We start from the raw sequence: 22185 nt of genomic DNA, 5'->3' as shown, positions 1-22185 counted from the left end.
AAGGGGGGGACTCTGGAAAGCTAATATTCCATGGTAGGAAAGCCGCCACTTTGGTAAGTTAGTGATGAAGTCCAAGTACATTATCCTGCTTTAAATATCCACACAGACCCTCCCCTAACAGCCAGGCTGCCTTGAAGTGAGCACCTGGTTGATGGCCTCCCTGTAGAAACAGACATTCCTTGATCATCTCCTCCCATGGCCCCTCATGCCTTCCCCCAATGCAGGAATTAGGTTTGGTCACCTGTGAGCTCAGGGACTTTCCTGTGATTACCACCACTCCTGAATATGCATGACTTATGGCTACCTATAAAAACCAACCCGAAGACAGTAAAAATGCTCTCGCTTCTCTCACCTCCACTTGGTCCACCAAGAGGGGCTGAGGTGAGCATGCTACCATGAAATGTGTCTGACTCCTTTATTTTGTCTTCTCTCCTACCTCTCCGATTCTCTATGACTTTACCATAATCTTTATTTATTATAACCATACAGCTGTGCCTATGGATCCCGCGACTCTTGGAGGCTGGTTTACTCTGACATTTCGACCTTGACGGGCTGGCATGCAGCAGATCCTGAGCCCAGGCTTCTGATGGCCCATTAGCTGTTCCTTCTCCAAAGATGCTGGGAAACAGGTAAGGACAGAGTGATTTGTACTGTAGAAAACTAAAGTGATAAAACTTTGAAATTATGTATGTAGTGATGCCTATCTTTTATATTTTAAAGATAGTTGCACAAATACACTGTTTCAGGGGAAAATCATCTCTTATTTTGCACTTCAGCATTTTAAAATTTGTAGTAAATAACCCTTGCCAGAAATTATTATTTTTGCTAGTGTTTGTGAATCTAAGGGCATTATCTTCTGTTAGCGTTTTTTGGTCAATTAGTTTTCTTGAGGAATTTCCTAATTAAAGTAATTTTTTCAGAAGTATTTTTATTAGAAAGTATTTCAAATATGTTTACAAACACAGAGGCTAATATAACAGAGAGACCCATATGAATCAATTCATTTCTAATAGGTGTTTTCCACGTGCGCTTTAGACTTTTACTTTAAAGAAACGAAACAAAGCAAAATATCACTTGCTCTCCTCCCTTCCCTGAAGTATGTATTGTACTGAAATTAGTCATATACTGTTTTATCGATTTTTTAAAAGCATGCAAAATAAATTTGTACATGTAATTCTGCAACTAGACCTTTTCCTCTGAACTTTGCTTCCCAGATGTATATAATATGTCACTCTTGTTGTGGCTAGTTGCCCGGATTTGGGCTGGTAACTGCAAGGTCAGCGGTTTGAACTCATCACCCGCTCCAGAAGAGAAAGATGAGGCTTTCTGCTCCCATAAAGATCTACAACCTGGGACACCTAAAGGGACCATTTTCCTCTGTTCTATAGGCTCCGTAGACATTGGAATTGACTCCTTGGCAATGAATGGATATAGTTTTACATATTGTTAATAAACAAAACTTATTTTTCAAGTATGGATAGTTACCGGTAGGTGGTTTTATCCTTTACATCTATTACCCACACTCTGGAATGCATAGCTATGTCTATAAGTGATCTCCTCTATTTTTGTTGTTGTGATCAACAACATTTTCTTTTTTCCCCAACATTTTTATTGGCACATAATTTACACATCATACAATTCGATAGTTCAATCATATCAAGGGGAATTGTACAATTACCATTTGATCTGTATTTTATGTTCATGCATCTACAGGTAGTAGTGTTTCAAGGGAAATCACAGCTTCAGTTTTACTCCAATGCCCAACACACTGCCTTCAAACGACGCCGACTCCTCTTACATGCCGCCAAATTACTTAAAGTCATCTCCCCAATTTCCCTTCTATCACCTTTGCCTGTGAGAGTGTCTGTTTTCCTTCTTGCTCTTCAACATCTAACACCTGATATTTTCAGACCTGTTACTTTTTGTCAGCTTGATGATTGTAAAGGTCTTTTGTTGATGTTTTGATTGGCATTGACTTCAATACTAGTGTGGGGGCGTGTTCCTTCATGTATGTGGTTCTTTATCAGTTGTGCATCTCCTGTCACTGGGTACTTTTCTCTCGTACTGATTTAGAGGTGTCCTTTTCATATTTTGGATTATTAATGCTTTATTTGTTATCCTCTCCCAGTTCTTGTAATGTAGATATTTAAAATTGTAACTTGGTTGATTTTTATCAATTTTTAAAAGTTAACTTTGAAACTAGTTTTCCATTTTGATATTTCCGGTGCCTGCACTGCCTTTTTGTGCATGCCATGAGATAGAAAGCAGCATTTTTCTTTAAAAAAGTGTTAACCCCAAGCATTGATTAGTTTCCCCTTTCATAACTGATTTGTAAGGCTCTCTCTGTTATGTGCTGCCTGTTTCATTGGTATTTTCTTTCCATTGCACACCCTTCACCTGTGTGCATTGCCTCTGTGGGTTTCCACGACAGTAATTCTTGGGAGAATCTTTCTTCCTCGAAGCAGCTGACGATTTCAACAGGCTGACGTTGTAGTTAACAACCCACTCCTGACTTGGAGGGTTAAGGTGCGCCTGACGCCAAGCCATGGGATTTTCAGTCAACTCATATGATTGTGAGAGTTGGACATTGAAAAAGGAAGACCAAAGAAGTTCTGGCAAAGAATACTGAAAGTACCACGGGCTTCCCAAAGAACAAACACATCTGTCTTGGAAGAAGTACAGCCAGAATGCTCCCTAGAGGCCAGGAAGGTCATGTACTTTGGACATGATATCAAAAGAGACTGGTCCCTGGAAAAGGACGTCGTACTTGGTAGAACAGAGGGGCTGTGGCAAAAGAGGAAGGTCCTTGACAAGGTGGACTGACACAGTGGCTGCAGAACAATTGTGAAGACAGGCAGTGTTTCATTCTGTTGTAAGTAGGGGTTGGAAGAAGTTGACTTGAGGACAACACCACCACATTTTTATGCAAATAACCATCACATGATACTCTTTTTTTCCCCCTCATCAATTGTGCCCTTCCCCAAGGTATTGACAGTAGTGTTCTTTATTTTGAGTGAATTTCTCAGTGCCCTGTTTCAATTTCTTAATTCTCTCGTCTTTGAGTTCAATTTGAGCTTGTCTATTTAGTTTTTATTTCAATGTCTATAATTTTAAATTTTCTGATATTTATTTACTATGGTCTGTTCTTCTGTTACTACTGACTGCAGGATTTAGGATTTTCTCTTGGTTTTTATGAATGTTGTTCCTTTGTTCTCAGAGATGGGTGTGGACAACCAATTACAGTGATCTACATATAACCTCCTCCCTGGGGATGGACAACAGAAAAGCAGGTGAAGGGAGATGTCAGACAGTGTAAGATATGACAAAATAATAATAATTTATAAATTAGCAAGGGTTCATGAGGGAGGGGGGAGCAGGGAGGGAGGGGAAAATGAGGAGCTGATATCAAGGGCTCAAGTAGAAAGCAAACATTTGGAGAACAATGATGGCAACAAATGTACAAATGTGCTTGACACAATTTAAGCATTTACGAACTGGAGGAAAGTTGTATGTTTCATCTTTGCTACTCTGCACCCTGACTGGCTCCTCTCCTCCCTGGGATCCTTCTGTAAGGGTTCATTTAATTTCTACAGTCATTATTCTCAGCCTTGGTTTCAGCCATGTACGCCCTCAAATGCCAATTATAGCCAGCAGTTTGTTTGCTACAAAAATTCATATTCGGATGCGCAGACTTTCTTAGCTATGGGATTATTTATATGTGTGGTCTGTACAGCTTGCCAGCCCCATGAATTAGAATTTCTCTCTTTCTCTGGGTTCATGCCTATTGCTTAGTAGTTTTGAAATTGCATCAACCAATTCTCCACTGCCCACTACTCGATCATTGTTTAGAACCAAGTCTCATATTGATGGTTCTGGATCTTATTCTTCACGGTGATGGGGCTATTACAGAACCAGTCACTGGGTCTGGAGGTAGTTTGGCTAGGTCCTTGTTGCAAGGTGCTGTGCGTGTCCATCTGCCCTTTAGGCCTGAAGGTCAGATAAGTAGCAGGTTTGGGAATGGTTGTCTGCATCTGATCTCCTTTCAAAAGTGAAGAAGTGTGATGCCAGCCTTTTCCTGGAAAAATTCCCAGAGCCTTGTTCTTGTTTGTGTAGAGTACCACAGGTCTGGGTGGTCCACTCAGCGCTAAGGGGAAGAGATACTCTACTCTCTATACATAGATGCTGGGAAACCCTCCCAAGCGGACCTGGACCCAATCTACGAGACATTATTTGATCATATTTGGGGGCTCACATACCAGGACAACACAGCACTGCTGCTTCCAGTTGGTGCCCAGCCAATCTGAACAGGAACATTTCCCACAAGTGAGGGCATTCTGCAGCTTCTTCTTTTACTGGTCGTGAGCTGGGTCTGGAGTGGTGGCCGATAACGAGACTGCTAAAGCCATCCATGGTACGATGCTAATATATTAATATACCTAACATACATACATACTCTTCCAGCTCAGAAGAGAGGAGGGAGCAGGAGGCAATCACAGAGTTCCTCTGAGCTGAGGTGGCTTGGCTATCTGTGGAGGAAGGGCATCATCTAGGTGGGCCCAAGGACACACAGGGCACACTGCTTAGCTGCCCCAGCCATGTTTGGAGCATTAACATGTGTCCTTACAAGTTCCTGCCTATTTCCTGTGTTTTTGGTGTTTTTTATTTGTCATTTCCTCCTTGGAATTACTTATCTCCCTTTTGAATGCAGTCATTTAAAAAATGCATTTTGAAAATATGTTCTTTATCCTTGTTGTAGGTATAAAACACATATCCCCCCTCAAACCCACCCCCCCCACCCCATAGAGCTAATGGTCCTGTAGTTCTGTTGCGAGCCTTGGACATCAACTATTCTCTGTTCTGCAGGACGGGGTTTGTAAAAGTTGCCAAGGATAGCAAGTGACATTTAGAAGACAAAGAGAGGGCAAAACTGATTATTATGCTCAGAAATGCTCGGTAAGCCAAGGTCAACCTAAGTACAAGACACTCAGATGCAGGACGATAGTTTCTGTAACCATCAGGGTATCATCCGCCAGACGGCGTCTGCCCCTCTAGAAGGGGATCTGACGGTCCCTGCAGCGTGTGCTCCGCAACTTCCCAAGTACGGGGTGAGAGTTGGCCTGCTTGATGATGCTGTGGCATGTGGTACTGGTCTGCTGCTGACCCGCGGGCTTCTGAATAGGTTTAGCGTGGACAAGATCTCTGAAGGCCACATGGAGGTAACTTGAGATGAATACAACGTGGAAAGCACTGATGGTCAACCTGGTGCCTTCACCTGCTATCTGGATGCACTGGAAACAAAGTGTTTGGGACTTGGAAGGGGCTATGGATGGAGGCTTCTCTATGCCTCATAGCACTGAGTGATTCCCTGGTTATGATTCAGACAGCAAGGAATTCAATACAGAAGGACACCAGAAAAACATTATGGGTCAGAACGCTGTAGACTACTTTTGTTACCGAATGGAAAAAAGATGAAGATACTAACAAGAAACACTTTTCTCAATACAGAAAGAACAACGTAACTCCTGACATGATGGAGGACATGTATAAGAAAGCACGTGTCACTATACGAGAGAATCCAGTGTATGAGAGGAAGCCTAAGAAAGATATTAAAAAGAAGACGTGGGATAATTCCAAAATGTCTTCTGCCCAGAGGAAGATCAGGTAGCTCAGAAGAAGGCAAGTTTCCTCAGTGCTCAAGAACAGGCTGTGAAGAGTTAAACCAAACCTTAATTTTCCATGAGGGCCTCACACAGAAAGACAAGAAACTTATTAACCAAACAACAACAACAACAACACATGAGTCCTCAAAACATAGAGATTGATATTAAGCACTAAAGTCCTTCTAATTGTTTAAGGTTAGCTTTTAGTTATCTAGCATAACAAATTTCCAGTTTGATTTTATATGGTGATCCAGTGGTTGGTATAGCTTCTTATTAATTTTTATCTACCTGTGTTTTTTCACTTGTCACAGAATGCCAGGTTGTTGAATGTTTCAAACATGTAATTTAGGCCCTAGAATATAATTTAAACATTGTAATTCCCATCCCAAGGGAACTGTTGATGGGTTTGTCAAGAAAATACATTGTGACCATTTCTTTTGTGAATTTGATATACCACACAGTTCACTCCTAAAGTCCACTGCAGTTTTTTGCATTATGTTTTCATTTTAGATAATAAAATGGGAAATTTGAATGCTCAGCCTACTGCCCAGATCACAATATATTCGTGAGAAATAAATGAGGAAATGTTTGTTTAAATATTTGTAATTTTCAAAGCTCCATGTCAGTGCCAGTTAATTATTATCAGCCTCATTCCAATTATTCTGTTTCAATTTATGCATAAAGACTGTTCTGTAGTCGATTTATGCATAAAGGCTGTTTAATAGATTTTGTTCCATAGAACAAAAGTTCTCTTTCTAAGTCATAGAAAAGTATATGAATTATCTCAGTTTGCATTTTAATACTATCATTAAAACTTAATTAAAATTGCTAACGTCTTATTAAACAGTGAGGTAGGCAAATTCTTTAGCCCAAGACTTGGTGCTCATAGTCTAAAAATTAATGATATTTGGAGGATGAGCCAGCTTTTCATCAATCTTTGTAAGAATAGAATTGGAATGTGCTAGAACTGTGAGGGACCTTGGGGGTTGAACATTGATCAATGAAATCATTTTTGCTTTGATCACGCCATCAAAATTTAAGTAGCTGAAATAGCTCCAAAATTTTTGACCTTGGTCTTAATGTGATGGTTGGTTGTTTGGACCGAGCAAAGATTAATTAGAGCTTTTGAGAGCCTGACTAGAATCTTGTTTCTTGGAGTCAATACAGGGACGTCATGTTGGTTATTGAGCTACCTTTAATGAGCTTCTTCCGACACTTCCTTAACAGATGCTTTTTGGGGAAGGGGTCTATAGTAGATCAGTTTAATGAAGATATCTGCTGTATGGAGCTTACATTAGAGTGGAATTATGGTGTATGATTAAGGTTTTTTAAAATTGGATTTAAATAGGGCCAAAGTTTTATACAAAATGTTGATATAGTTGCATTGCCTCAGCCATGGTTGCATGGCCTCAGCCATGGTTGCATGGTCTCAGCCATGGTTGCATGGTCTCAACCATGCAAGACAAGTGTGTTTTATATTAAGATTTAAAACAGCCTTCAAATTCCTATGAATTGTTTTGAGGGCAAGTTTATTGACTCCATGTATAGGTAGAAAATGGCCTCTCCTTCTCCTTAGATTTGGATGTATTTCACTAACTCAAGAAACAATGCGGTTTTCCTTGCCTGGTCTTTTCTAAACCTCCTGTCCTCACACAATGTATGTCTCTGAGAAGGCAATTACCTTTATAGGTGTTTTTATCTTTGTTACAAATACATTCATGAATGTGGTGGAGCATATAGGGAGCAAAAATCATGAAAACGTTGTAGACAAAATTTTATCACCTTAAGGACTCATCAAGGTAACAAGACCTCTTTTAGAGTATTGAAAAGCAAGCATGTTACTCTGAGGATTTTCCATAGTATTTTCCATTGCCTCATATGCATATGAAAGTTGGACATTGAAAAAAGAAGAAATAGATGCGCTGGAATTGCAGTGTTGGAGAAAAATATTGAAAGTATCACGGTCTGCTAAGAGGATAAACTGATCTGTCTTGGAAGAAGTACAATCAGAGTGCTCCTTAGAAGGAAGGATGGCATATTTTGGATATATTGTCAGGAGAGACCAGTCCCTGGAGAAGGACATCATGCTTAGTAAAGTGCAGGGAGGGGACAGTGAAGGAGAGGATGGTCCTTAAGGAGATGGATTGATACAGGAACAGATAGAGGAATAGCTGGAAGGATGGTGCAGGACTGTGTAGTTTTCCTTTTCTTGTGCACAGGGGTGCTTTGGGTTATAGCTGACTCGATGGTACCTAACAAGAATGACAGAGATCTGATACATTTGAATTATGGTACTGGTGAAGAATATTGGAAGTGCCCCAGAGAACACATAAATGGTCTCGGAGGAAGGACAATCAGAATGCTCCTTTGAAGTGAGGATGGGGAGACGTTGTCTCACATCCTTAGCTATATTACTAGCAGAGACCAACTTCTGGAAAAGGACATCACACCTGTTCACGTGGCAAGGCAGCGAAAGACAGAAAGACCTTCACTGAGATGGTTAGACACAGTGACTGCCACAATGGGCTCAAACGTAGTAACACTTTTTAAGAAGGCCCAGGACCAGGCAGTATTTCGTTCTGTTGTCCACAGGCTCCTCATGAGTCCACCTGACTCAAGGACAACAAGAACAAGGAACGACTCAGACACTGATATCAGTGTGACCATAAAAGCAAGCCCTCAGTGCCCAAAGAGGTACAGATGTTGAATAGGTTCTGGCTGGCATGCTCGGGAAATGCTTCACAAATGAGGAGATATTTGAGCTAATTTTGTAGGAACAGTTTGCATCCTGTTTGTTTACTGTGGTAGGAAAGTATAAGGAGGGGTCAGAAACGAGGTGATTCAGGAGGGGCCTGGTGGGCAAAATGGCAGATCTCTAGGGTTAAGCCCAGGAAGATTTAGCTATAGGGAGCAGTCAAATTTGAATTTGCGCCAAGGTTTTGTTTGCATGTAGTAGAATTTAAGGCAGGGAAAGGGCCCGATTGAGAGGGTATTACAGTTTCATAACAAAAGGCAAAATTTTGGAAGGACAACATATTGATCCTTGAAATTGGAAATCATTCTCCAAATATGCAATTAAGAAGTAATCTAAAATACTCATCTTTAGAATCTTGGATTATTTTGTTTGTTTTCTCAGGTTACAGAGGGTAAATGAGTGTGTGCCTTTGTGTGAGTACAACACACACACACAGGTGTATATACATTTTAAAAAAATATCAATTTATAAATTATCAGGGGTTCATGAGGGAGGGGCAGGGGGAGGGAGGGGAAAATGAGAAGCTGATGCCAGGAGCTTGGGTGGAGAGCAAAAGTTTTGAGAATGATAAGGGCAATGAATGTACTAATGTGCTATATATATATATATATATAAACAATTGAATATTGAGAAAAGATCCCAATATTGAGAAAAGATCCCAATCCAGGTCACGTCCCTAAGTCAGATATTAGCCCATATGTCTGATACCAGTCTATAAAATCCTCTTAAGATTCATGAAACACATACAATGATGCCGAATGCAGGAAGTTCCCAAGCCAGTTAGTGGAAGGACTTGTGGATCCAGTGGCGGTATAAACATTTCAGCACTGGCAGGGAGCTCTATGTGGTTCCTCCAGCTCCAGGGCTCTGGCTGCATCAGGGTAGCTCCATCTGGTTTCTCAGCAAGCATGTCTCACAGGGAGTCAGCCTGTCTCCTGTCAGCCTTATCTCCTTAGCAGCTCCAAATGAGGACAGGCTGACAGGCTAAACCCTACCCCTTCACTCTTACTACTCAAATTGACAACAGATTATGACAGGCTAAACTCCACCCCTTCACTCTTACTACTCAAATTGACAACAGATTATGTAGCTACCACATGCAGGAATGGGAGGATGTTTTACGATGTATATGCTCAACACAAGAACAAAATTCATAAACTCTAGCAGAAAGAAACAAAGAAAATAAAAACCATCAACTTGTCTTCTGTTGGGACTTCGATGAGCAGAGTGAGCACATTTTGGAAACACAGGCCAACTTTGGAAAGGAGCACTCAGGACTGAGCGTAGCGCTGGCTAGGTGGGAGGGTGTGGCGAAAGAACCGTCTTCCCTGGCACGCAGAAGGTCCACCTGGCAGGCCGCTCAGCTAACGAAAGTGGCGGTGACTAGAACACACGGTAGAGGCTTTCTTCAGATCACGCAGGGCACCTACATTCACCCTCTGGTTATAAGTGAGTCATCACACGTGTTCTAAGGAAGCTGCTTATGGGTGGTGCCCATGGGGATGAGAAGATGCCATTTTTGTTTTCGTAAATACATGAGAGTTGAGCTGTCTTACTGACATTATACTGACTGCAATGGATTTTAAATACGATGGTTCATTCAGTACAGGTACTGGGATTATGTATTTGTCTGTATATGTATGTTAACTTTAATCTCTGATGTGTTGTGGTGAGGCGTTCTGGTGGCACAGTGGTTAAATTATGGAAAGGGACAGATCAGTGACTGGCAGCCACTAGTGTCTCCCCAGGAGGGAGATGTAGCAGTTTGCTTCCGTGAAGATGGACATTCTTAGAACCCCTATCGGGGCAGTTCTACCTGTCCAGAAGGTGATTAGGAGGCAGAATCAACTCGATGTCAGTGAGTTGTGTTTTAAATTTATAGTTAATGACATCTGCCGAACAGGGTTTCTAGTTAGAAATACACTTTCATTGATGAAATAATTTATTTTTATTTTTTAAAAAGAGACACAGCTGACTACAACAATTGGGAGGGTGTCTTCCTACTGCGTGAATGGAGACCTATCACTTGACTTCAGTATATTTTTTTAGGCATATATAACATTCCACTTCATTCCCTCCCAAACATGCAAGAGTCCACCATTTGACAAACTTAGGAGGTTTGCTGATTCTGTTGTTGTTTTTAGTGCTGCCCAGCCAGTTTGGACTCACAGTGACCCCATGAAACAGAGTGGAATGGGCCCACATGGTTCTAGGTGGCCATCTTTGCAGGGGCAGCTGCCAGGTGGTTTCTCCTGTGGAGAGGCTGACTCCGGTGCAAACCACCATCTTTGCTTAGCAACCGGAGTACTCCGCCTCTGGGCCACGAGGGCTCCTTACACCATGTATAATTGCGTTTCCTTTAGAGCAGAGCTTGCATTTAAAATGCTGGCTGGACTACTATAAGCACCCAAAGTAGAAGTTTCACTGCATTTCACCACCAATTGATATCCAGCAGAGAATAGCTAGGTTAGGTCACAGCAACCAAGACCCTGAGAATCTCAGTAGCTTCCAAGAAGCAAGGTTCACTTCTTTCTGTTTATTGAAGGTCCATTTGGCAGGGCCTCCCTCCGAGGCCCCATATCACATGGCAGCCATGAACTGGAATGCTGTTGACAGCAGGAAAAAGAGAGGCCCTTTCTGGGAGTCCAAATCTGCCCAGTGACCAGTAAGCAGAGGGTTGGAAACAGATGGTAACAACACCATGACGACCACAGGTTGTTGCTACTGCTGTCCACACTTGTTCCTGTACCTTTGTTCGCCTGGCAGAATTTAGCTCTAGAGTTCCTTGTGTTGTCACCTACCACCTGAGAGAGGCATTAGGAGAGGAAGCAAAATCTCTCCACCCATGTCTACTAGGCAGAAGATACTAGATTGCTATTGATATCTACTACCAACTTATTTAGCAATTATTGAACAGACAAGGTAGGTTCCCCTTGTGTCAAGGGGAACACCGAAAAGCCACACAACTTGCGAGTGAGAATGTGGGACACACGGATTGCAGGATGTCCACTCAGGCCACCATTGGCAGTTTCAAGGCCTACTCATGATGGTGCATGGAAACACCAAGGCACAACTCCGAAGAACATTCTAGAACATTCCTCAGAATATTCTAGATTTTCCTTTCCTTTCTTTTTTAAAAAACGTACTGTTTGCACTTAGGGAATACTTCACCCTTTTTCCGGTTGTCCATCGAATCTCATAGTACCCTTAAAGACTGGAATTCCAACTCACAATTGGCTGTGCCTGCGGGTGGGTTATTTGAAATAATCCCCTTGCCTGCTGAGAATTCTGAAGACCTATTTGCAAATTCCTCACTTGAGTTTCCAAAGTCCTGGAGTATGCAGAGAAACATCTAAATGAGAGCTAATTTCCAGCAAACAAAATTTCTGCATTAACTGCCAATTAACTTTAGCCTGGAGCTACGCATCTGATTTGGGGATAGAAGTTTTTCTTTTCTTTTTTTTCCCTTTTAAACCAACAAACAATACACAAAAAGCAATTATGGCATTTTCTCCTATAACCAGTTCCATGGCAGAGGAAATAAGACTGTTAGTAATCATCACACTTTGCCCAACTTTCTCCATAATTTAAAAGGCATAATATTCTTATAAGCTTCAAATTATTGAACAGCTTAACTAATTTATATTCCAGATAAGTCACCTCACAGTTGGCTAGGTAAATCAGCTAGTAAAAATAATGAAGCAAAAACCTGTCTCATCTACAGAGCACTTTGCTCAGAAACAGTTTCTACCGTAAACATTCTGGATGTAAAATAATCACACCTGAACTTCACACGAGCAGGCCAGACCTGCATCAGGAGATCTTGTTGGATTACAGAGATCCGTTGGCAAACACAAACACAAACATAAACACAGGCCTGTGTGCTCCTTTGGTTTCAGTTGAAAAGGAAAGCTGTTCTTTGAGAAGTGGGAATAATGGTGTCCCTTCAGTTGGCATGTTCCAAGCAACCAAATGAAACGTTTAATCCCACTTTTTGAGGCTTTATTTTCCTTCCTAAATCTTGAAAGCCCATTGGCTTTTTCAAAACTGAGTGACATAAACGTTGCTAATACAAATCTACTGCTTTCACAAACGAAAGAAATGATTTCCTAACCATACCACAAAACCAAGTTACAAACTCACCTCTATGATTGAGTCCATTTGAACCATAGATCAAATTGCCTTTTTTTTCTTCCACGGGAGACATGCAGATGGAAATGGTATAGTTGTGAGACGTAGGAAAGCGTGTCGATGGGTTGAAAGCAGACTGATTTTGGGATCCTTTTAACCTTGCCAATTAACTTCCCAGGGCGAGCTAATCTTGTGAATTGGGTCAAGTTTGTTTGTTAGCTTCCCGTTAGCATTTCTTTTGCTTTTCTAAGATGCTTCCAGCTCTGGATATGTTTTCATCTGCTTTCATTCCTCCCTTTAACGAAATATTTCTATTCTTATTTTTATTTTATTTCTCTTCAAGAGGCAATGATTTGAAGAGCTTTTCTGGAAAATGTTAGGTAGGTTACCCTTTACCATAACCTGCGCCTTAACCCAGGGAACATTCTCTAGGCCGCACATAACTTGAAGCACAAAGAACTAGGTCTATATAACTCATTGCTTCTCATTTTGCACGCATCTCTTTTATTCCGGATAATTCAGGAATAGAGCTTGGGATTTTCAAAGAGAACATAATTGGCTGGTTATGAGCCAGAGTCCTTGGGGCTGATGGTTTTTTCTTTATTTCTCCCCGATGCTTGCCTGTGCAGAGGGCAGACAATACAAATAAGCCGTCTTCACAAGGATACTCTCCAGAGGGTCAGGATGGGGCAGGGTTTAGGTAGCAAGGAGGCAATTTATCATCAAACACAAGCAACCGGTCTGTGGCATATACTCAAAGCAAAGAGCATTCAGCCCGGCTCCATGTGCACAAGTTGGCCTCAGGCATTAAGCATATTCATTTTTTTATTCTTTGAAGCATTGTGTGGGAACAATCCTCCACGGTGTGGGGTTTGTGAAAAGCAATGCACCGTCTCACACTATGGAAACCAGTGGTTCCACATTCCCTCTCTCATGTGACTTAGGCTTGGCCAATCTAATATTCCCCTGTGACTTGAAATGTCTGTTGACTGGCACAAAGATTATGGGACCAACCAAATCCAGGTCTGGAAGCAGTCCAGCGCTGCCCAGTGGCAAGGGCAGCAACATCCACTCATGGCAGTTGTGCTTTTTCAGTTGTGAGGATTTCCACTTGATTGTCTACACTCCTGTGTTGTTTTCATTCTATTCTGCAGGACTGGTGCGTCACATTCTGAGATTTGCTGACACTTTCCCAGTAAATTATCTTTGGATGAAGGCAAACAGAGTCAGTTTCTTTTGCTTGCATTTAAGAATCCTAACTGATACAAAAGACTAAAAGGAATGAAAACAAAACAAAACTTCCTGTGATAAAGACTTAAAAGATTTTATATTATATTTCGATGGTAGGAGACTTACTGTGCAAAAATTATTGGAACTATTTTGGTATTGTATCTTTTATATCATTCCCCCTACCTTTTCTATATTAATAATCAGATGCCCTACACCATGATAGTCTCAGATCTCTCTTCTCTAGGCTACACAGTTATAGTGATACTTAATCTTCGGTGCAATTATGCACACTCCTGCCTCCTCCCCTGCTCTTTGTTGGACTTATATAGATATTCTTTTGGAAGAAGGGGCTCTTAACAAAACAACAACTAGACCCACTTACTGCTGGATATGCTTCTAGAAGGTCTGAGAAGTGTCCAGTCCAGGAGTGACATGATATTCCTGAGAAAAAGAGTGATGCTTCCTAAGTAGCCATTTTCAAGACCGCAAGGCAGAAGATGCATTCAGGGACAACCACCTCTTGAGCCAAGGACTTCCCTGTAGGGACGCCCTTGCTTGGCGATGAGAGTTTCAAGTTGGTTCCATATTAGAAGATATTCAGCCAGTTCCAGCAGTTCCCTCAGGGTCAGTAGGTAACAGTGGCTGGTGTTAGAAATAGATTTGGAATGAGACAAGGAAACAATAGGGTTTCATCCTGGTAAAAAGAGGACAGATTGTCATATTGCTTCAACTTTGTCTGCCTCAATGGGAATGGAAAGTTTTCAGCGTGAGAGACTGAAAGAAGGCAAGGGAGGTTGATCATGGTTGATGGAGAGAGACAATTGTGGAGGAGGCGAGAGGGAGCTTCTTTCTGAACACATATGCAAATACACACCCATGCTTATAATCTGACTTATTGTTGGTATGATCTGCTTATGTTGGTTTGCTGTGTGAATTAGGGAAATGACCTGATTTATTTGATTGTGCTTCCTGAACCATAGAGAGTGATGCAAAAGCTGGCAGACTAGGTTAGCTGTTGGGCTGCTAACCACAAAGTCAGTTGTTTGAAACCACCAGCCGCTTCACAGGAGAAAGACGAGGCTTTCTACTCTGGGTAAGAGTTACAATCATAGAAATCCACAGGGGCAGTTGACCCTGTCCTAGAGGGTCTCCGTGGGTCGCCAGGCAGCAATGTGAGCTGGAATCAACTCAATGAGTTTGGCCATGAATTCAGTTTTAGTCTGTTGAGTGTGGGTTTGCAGGAGACTAACCCTTGAAGATAACGGCCCATCAAGCGTCTCTTCACTCTTCCAACAAGCTCCCCCAACTCGTTTTCTCTGCCTCCAGCACTGAGGCACAAACACGGTTGACTCACAGCCCACTGTCGCAACTGTCTTCCTCCAGTTGCCTTGAAGTAGTCTTTCTAAGACAAGTCACTGCATGTCGCTTTTCCACTCTAGAAGACATGGAGATGTGCTCCCTAGACCTTGAACTTGATTCTCTAGAGCAGTGTGATCTGCAGACAGACAGCCTGACTCCCCACTCCATTAGGATTCATCTCGGCTTGAGAGTCGCCTCTTCTGGCCAGCTCAGGCTACACCCTCCCCTGGGAGGCCAAGAGTGAGGGGAAGGCAAAGAGGTCTGGACATTTCTGTACGACAACTCTGAGGGCTGTTTTGCTTAAAATCTATGAACATGCTGTCAGGCCTTGCTCTCGGCCTAGCTTCTTCCTCTAGCACCCCTGCTCTTTTTTGCTTCCCTTCACGGATATCCATCCCTCACGAACAGCTCGTCCCCCAACATCTCGCTTAGTACACCTGGCTAATCCAGTTATGGAAGACAAAGAAATTCTGTGGATTTAATGAAACCACTTAGCTAAAAATCAAGGTTGTCTATGAGCTTGTGTACGTATGTCTGCCCTAAGTGCGATCCCACCCCAGGCAATAAATATCTTTTGAATACCCTTAATTTTTAAGACTTAGAACAAGGACCACTTTGTAAGTCAGCGGTTCTCACCTTGTGGGTCCCAACCCCTTTGGGGGTCAAACGACCCTTTTTCAGGGTCACCCACTTCATCACAGTAGCAGAATTAGTTGTGAAGCAACAATGAAAATAATGTTATGGTTGAGGGGGCATCACCCCAACATGAGGAACTGTATTAAAGGGTTGCAGCATTAGGAACGTTGAGAACCACTCTCCTAAGTGACCTGGAAGGAATCCTTTGGGCGGAGGCCAAATAGTTGTTTCTTTTGGTCTCTCACAGACTTGACTTATTCTACAGTTTTGTGAGTATGAATTTCATTTGATGTGGCCTTCATCTGTTTATATCTTTTGTCCCTGCTGGACAATGTCTCCCTCCTCCCACTAGCTCCCCAACTTCCATGATCGGGCTTTACCATTTCTTAATTCCTAGTGCATTGAAGAGTGCCTGGCTTAGCAGAAGTGTTGATTATGTTTGAATAAATGAATAAAAGGATAGATAGGTGGTCAGAATCCCAGATCACAACCTTCTCATATGGCAGTTTTGGAGTCTCTTAATGGAGATACATGCGTTCCTCCTTTCCAAGAAACGAGGTTCATTTCTTGGGAAGCATTAGAGCTATGATTGTACATGATGAGTGCAGTTTCAAACTGAAATAGAAGGCACCAACGACAATATCCATGATCAAGTGCAGCATGCCGTTCCCCATGCGGTGCTTTCTGGCCGTTTCAGCTCCTTGATGTCGCAATGACTAGGAAATAACTTTTGTTTTGCAATTCTGTTGTGAAGAATCATTAATTCTCAGCAACAGTACCGGAAGGTTTTTTTTTGGCCCCAGAAGGGTTTGAGCAAGGCCAGATGATCTGAATGCGCTTTATTCAAGCAAGGCTTGGAGTTTTCAGGCGCATTGTGAGAAAACAACTGTTTCTCATTAGCTTCACCGCAAATAAAAACCAGTTAGTCTTTTGAACATTTTATCGAGTTATTTTCTTGGTTGGAACATTTCTCCGCAGTTAAGCGACTATATTAAAGGCATGTGCAAATCTGTCAAATGTGGTGTGTTGACTTTGCTCAGAACTTGGTTATTAATAATTTCTTAATAAGTGACCCTCAAATCCTCCTGGTTTTGTAAACGGAACCTTTCTGATTTCAAAGGATGAAGAAAGAGGCACAGTAAACCCTTCTGTAAACACAGAGAGGAAGCTGGTAGGAGGTTCTCTGGTCCTGCTGTGGTTTGCAAAATACATCAAAGGGTAGCAATAGGAAGTAATAATTATAAGCAAGAAATTGAAATTGTGGCATGCATATACAAAGCAAAGTGCAAAAGCACTGCTGCTAGGATTCCAGACCCTGTATACCAGGGTTCGTTTCACACACAGGGTGTTTAAACATGTCTCTACCATCAGTGAATGGCCATGGACAAATTCTCTCAATAATCCACCCAGCTCAGTCTTATTAGAATGACTTCAAATTAAGATCCAGTCAAAACAGTGGCTTCCAAGGGGATTTGCTGGGTCAGTTACACACCAGGCAGAGATGAGCTCAGAAGGCTAGGGCAACTAATTTCATGGGAGCATCTTAAAGAGGGTATTTTAAAACATCATTTTATTGTTGGGAGCTCATACAGATATCATAGCATTCCACAGTTCAATCACATCAAGCACGATTGTTCAATTGCTACCACAGTCAGTTTCAGAATGTTTTCTTTCTTCTTGAACTCCTTGGTATCAGTTCCTCTTTATCCTTCCCTCCTCCCCTGCCCCTAAGAATACCTATTATTATTGTGCTCCCCCCATCATATACCATCCATTATGTCCATTCACATACAATTCTGTTGTTCTCTCCTCGAGTGGGTTCACAGTCATCCATGCTATCAGTTCCCTCTTCGTGTTAGTCTGAGTAGACGAGGGAAACAAATTCATAGACACTCATATGTGTATAAGAGTGAGGTTTATATAAAGAGTAGTTGTACATGAAGAAAACATCCCAGTTCAGTCCAAATCAAGTCCATAAGTCCAATATTAGCCTATATGTCTGATACCAATCTATGAAGTCCTCTTCAGAATCACAAAACACATGCAACGATGCGACCACAGGCCAGTGGGTGGGAAGTCTTGTGGGTCCAGTGGGAGTGTAAACATCTCAGTGCTGTCAGGGGTCTCCACATGGCTCCTCCAGCTCAGGGAACTAGCCTAGCTCCATGTGTTTTGTTGGCTGCAATGTCTCCCAGAGAGTCAGCATGTGTCCCACCTCCAGTGAGCTATTTATATTTATCTCCTTAGGGCCTCCAAATGAGGTCATCAAGCTAAGACATGCTACTGTTACTGAAGGGTTATTTATCTTGGCTTACATGAATTGAATGTAACCATTACTCCTATTACTGTTTCTGAAGGGTTTTCTATATTGGTTTATACAAATTGAATAGTCAACTATACAAATGGACATATGTAACATGTGCAAGTCAACATGGTTAATGAGGTAAAACAAATAAAAACCATAGTAGTAAGAGGCAAACATATTAAAGAACTAGAGAATAATTATGTGCTTCATCAGTGCTACACTGCACCCTGGATCTATCATCCTTGGAGAAAGAAAAAAAAATATATAAATAGAGGTACACACACACACACACACACACACACACACACAAAGGCAAATGCAATAGGGAAGCAGATGGACTTTGGGCCACTACTTACATTTTACCTCAGTATAAGAATGGTTTGTTCTAATAATGTGGTATTGTATGATACTCATCTTCTTGACATGATCACTGAAGACAAAATGGGTGCAAAAGCAAATGTGGTGAAGAAGATAGATGGTGCCTGGCTATTGAAAGATATTGTGTCTGGGGTTTTAAAGGCTTGGCATCAAATAAGTGCCCATCTAGCAGGGAAACAAACAAAGCCACTTGGAAGAAGCACACCAGCCTGTGTGATCATGAGGTGTCTGCAGGAAAAGGTATCAGAAGTTCAAAAACAAGCTTTCAATCGATGTGAAAGTGTAGGGATGTGGTGGAGACCCAAAACCCACCTGAAAGATAATTGGACAGCCCTAAAGGGGTAACCTTGATAGGATTCTTAAAGGACATAGGAGGATTATGGGGGGCTTATTAGAAAGAAAGTTTTTAAGAAAATTGATAACTGCATTGGTGAGAAAAACGTCAGGACAGCTGTCTCAAGGACTGCCCCCCCACCCCCAGTAATAAGAATGAATCTGCTTAATCTTCCAGCGTAGCAAGGGCTGCTCTAAGAGTATTGAATTAGGAAACCTTACCCTATGAACCCCACAGCCTGAATTCTGACCCTTTGTAGTTCTTGTGTTTCCCAAACTCAAAGAACATGTAAGAAGAAACACAATTTGAGTCCCTTGAGGATGTCACAATTGCCATTTGTAAACCGGAAAACCATAGAATTATTCAGTGGAAAGTTAGAGAGGTGGATACCATGTCTTCAGAAGTCTATAGACCTAGGTAGAGGATAGGTCAAGAAACCATAGCTTTGCCCTTTGATTTTTTGTTTAAGAAAAGCGTCTGTGATTTTGTCATCGTGCTTTTTGATTGATCCTTGCATTTCTTCTTTGGTAGGCATCTCTTTTGGTTCGACATTGTGAACTGGTGCTCTAAATCTCGTTATTAAAGCGAACTTGGAATAATTCTACCTTTTAATTTTATGACACGCAGGCTGGCCTATAGGTGACTTTGCGTCGCTCAGTGATTCTATTGTCATGTGAATGCTCTTCGTTCGATTGGCTAGTTAATCTGCTCGATTACAATGGTTATGTGTATAAGTACCTATTTGCCAGAAGGTCAAGCAAATGAAATGATGGTTACTTGTATTTGCAAAGCACCACATTTGCTGAGTAACACTGTGTTATCAATAGGATAAGGGATAAAACTAAATATCTTTTGAAATCCTTTTAAATGCACGGTGACATTGTATAGGAATATACTTCTTAGCTGCCTAAGTTTGAAAAAGCAAAGACCAGAAGAGTGAAATATGAAAGTGATTCTATTACCTCAGTGATTTGCCTTTATACTTAAATGCTCAAGATTTATTCAGATATAGACACTAATAATTATATGAAGAGGGCAGGGAAAGCAGCGATTTATTATGGTTACTGGTTTAAGCATCCTGGCACGGAGCAAAGAAAAACAAGCATTTCTGTAGATAGGAGCATGTCCGTGTATGTTTTCAGCAACAGATTTTTTATGAGGGATTTTGGCACAAGGGCTAAGTATTTGCAGAGTTGGAAATGCCGTATGAGTTACACAGAGGCTATTTTGAGATGCGCCAGAATCTGTTAATTATCTTTTTGGACTTATATATTGAAGTATGCATAAAAAATGTAAGTTGTTGACAACTTTCCTCAGGAACATTATTAGGCCAGCTGTTTGTTTGTTTTTTTTGGCTTATGAACTCATTCGAAAAGTAAAAATCCTGCTTAGTGTTTCCACGTCAGAAGCTGGAAGACAGGTTGAGGCTGGCAATGAAGATGCTCTGATTAAGCCTCCTTCTCTGGGAGCAGCAGATTCGAACTCTAGGTACTGGTGGGAGTGGTCAGAATCAGTAGTCAGTGGGGCTGAAGGGCAGAATTTTTACTTTCTCCGTGGAAACCTGAAAATTGCTAGGAGGCGGAGCAGATTTCAGTGACTCCTCTGAATTCAGATGGACTAGGAAAAGACCCTCAGCTCTGCTTCCCCAGATCCCTTCGTGGGAACCCCCGGATCCCAGGCAACGCTCTGTTTTGCTGTGCAGGTCATGCTGAGTCAGGGGCGGACTCGATGACAGCCGACAGCAAGCAGTAGCTTGAGCCCCTGGGGGCGGGGGTTGCCAACCGTGAACGTGTCAGCTGTTAACTGGAAGGTTGGTGTTTTGAGTCTATCCAGAGGAACCTAGCAAGAAAGGCCTGGTGATCGGCTTTAAAAAATTCAGTCGTTGAAAACGTTTTGGAGCACATTCCTACTCTGACACCTGTGGGTTTGCCTTAATGGCAACGGATTTTTTAGTGGTTGTGATTATTATCACATCAAAGCCACTCATATTCTCTGTGGCAGATGCTTATGGAGCACTGTGTTTTGTCCTTTCGCCCACTGATTTCAGAACAGCTGAGGTGGACAGGTCCGTGTCCATTACCAACATCTCTCCTCGTGTGTGGGGCATGGCAGCCTTCTACCTTCTTGCCTGAGGAACCTGGAAGCATGCGGACGTTATCACCCCATGAAGCAGCCGGCTACTAGAGGTTCCTGGGAATCACCTCATGCGTTCCACCCTCTGCTGAGACAAGGCCGAGAGACAGCCCACACAGTACCTACCACACAGCAGCCCCAGCAGCAGGGAGCGCTCGATGCCCACAGAGGTAAGTGGCCCTTTAGCACATAGGTGTATTGTGTTTTCTCATTTTCTTCACTTGCTTTCTGGGACCACCTCTCAAGGAAACCAGGCAGCTCTCATTCCTGGAGGCATTGCCATCCCCCACGTTTCTCCAGATATTTTCACACAGTGCTAAAGGGGAGAGAAAGAGAGAAAAGAAAAGACATTGAATGCAAACAAAAAGATATTTCAGGAAGCACCCCAGAGGGAAAATTCCTGGCAAGGGGTTTTACTACTACCTTGCTGGGGGGATTAAGGGATTGCTTATGATGATCATTATGTACTTTAGGCCTTTTAAAGCTTCAAAACTGCTGTTTGCCATGTTTTTCAATCCTTTAATTGTAGAAGGAAACCTTGGGTGTGGGGAGGGAGGATTCATCTGTTCTTTGCGAGTCATTAAATAATACTTGAAAAGGTTCTGTCGCTATAAAGCATTGGGACGGAGGTGGCCAAGGGAATAAAAAGTAAAGCATCAGAGGAATGAGAAAAGAGGAAAATGAGAAGAAGGATGGGTAATTGAATTCCAAAACTGTCCTGTACCGGAAGTTTTAGCTTTCCTGCCAATCCCACATTCATATTCCTACTTCAGGGTTGTAGATTGCCGGTGGGCTTGGGACTCGCGTGTTTTCATCCCACGGTGTCCTGCGTTGCACCTGGAACATAGCAAAGCAGCTGCTCAATGCGCAATGCAGGCCGACATGAACATGGTAACTGACAGAACATTTCCTTTGAGGGAACAGAGTGGAAAGGAGAGGTCGGGACCAGAATGGGACAGAGTGCTGACTCACGTCTTGATGTGACATGAATCCAGGACATGATATTTGGAAGTCAACCCATTGTGCTGCTCCTTGGGATCCTGAAACCCACACACAGGCCTTTCATAGGTCTCCGAGTTGTAAGAAACTGAGATTTGGGGGTGGGCTCTGAGGTCAGGCAGACATGTGCAGCACGTGCGAGACACACACCCTGAGAAAATACTGTTCCCAGCTTCGGTTTTGAGTTTGCTAAAAGAACATAACAAAACCCTCTTCTCCGATTTATTATAATGCTAACATTTTATACATATAAAGTTTCTCGTGT

At 42.1% G+C, this 22185-nt stretch overlaps 1 pseudogene; it reads left to right on the top strand.

Annotated features, from left to right (window-relative positions):
* Positions 1-3894: 3894 nt before the first annotated feature.
* On the top strand, positions 3895-5718 carry LOC142446136 (large ribosomal subunit protein uL18 pseudogene; annotated as a pseudogene).
* The last annotated feature ends 16467 nt before the right edge of the window (positions 5719-22185 follow it).

Source organism: Tenrec ecaudatus, chromosome 4, assembly GCF_050624435.1.
Source record: "Tenrec ecaudatus isolate mTenEca1 chromosome 4, mTenEca1.hap1, whole genome shotgun sequence".
Classification (NCBI taxonomy): domain Eukaryota; kingdom Metazoa; phylum Chordata; class Mammalia; order Afrosoricida; family Tenrecidae; genus Tenrec; species Tenrec ecaudatus.
Note: the sequence above shows the minus strand (reverse complement) of the source record. Positions and strands in the feature narration are given on the sequence as shown.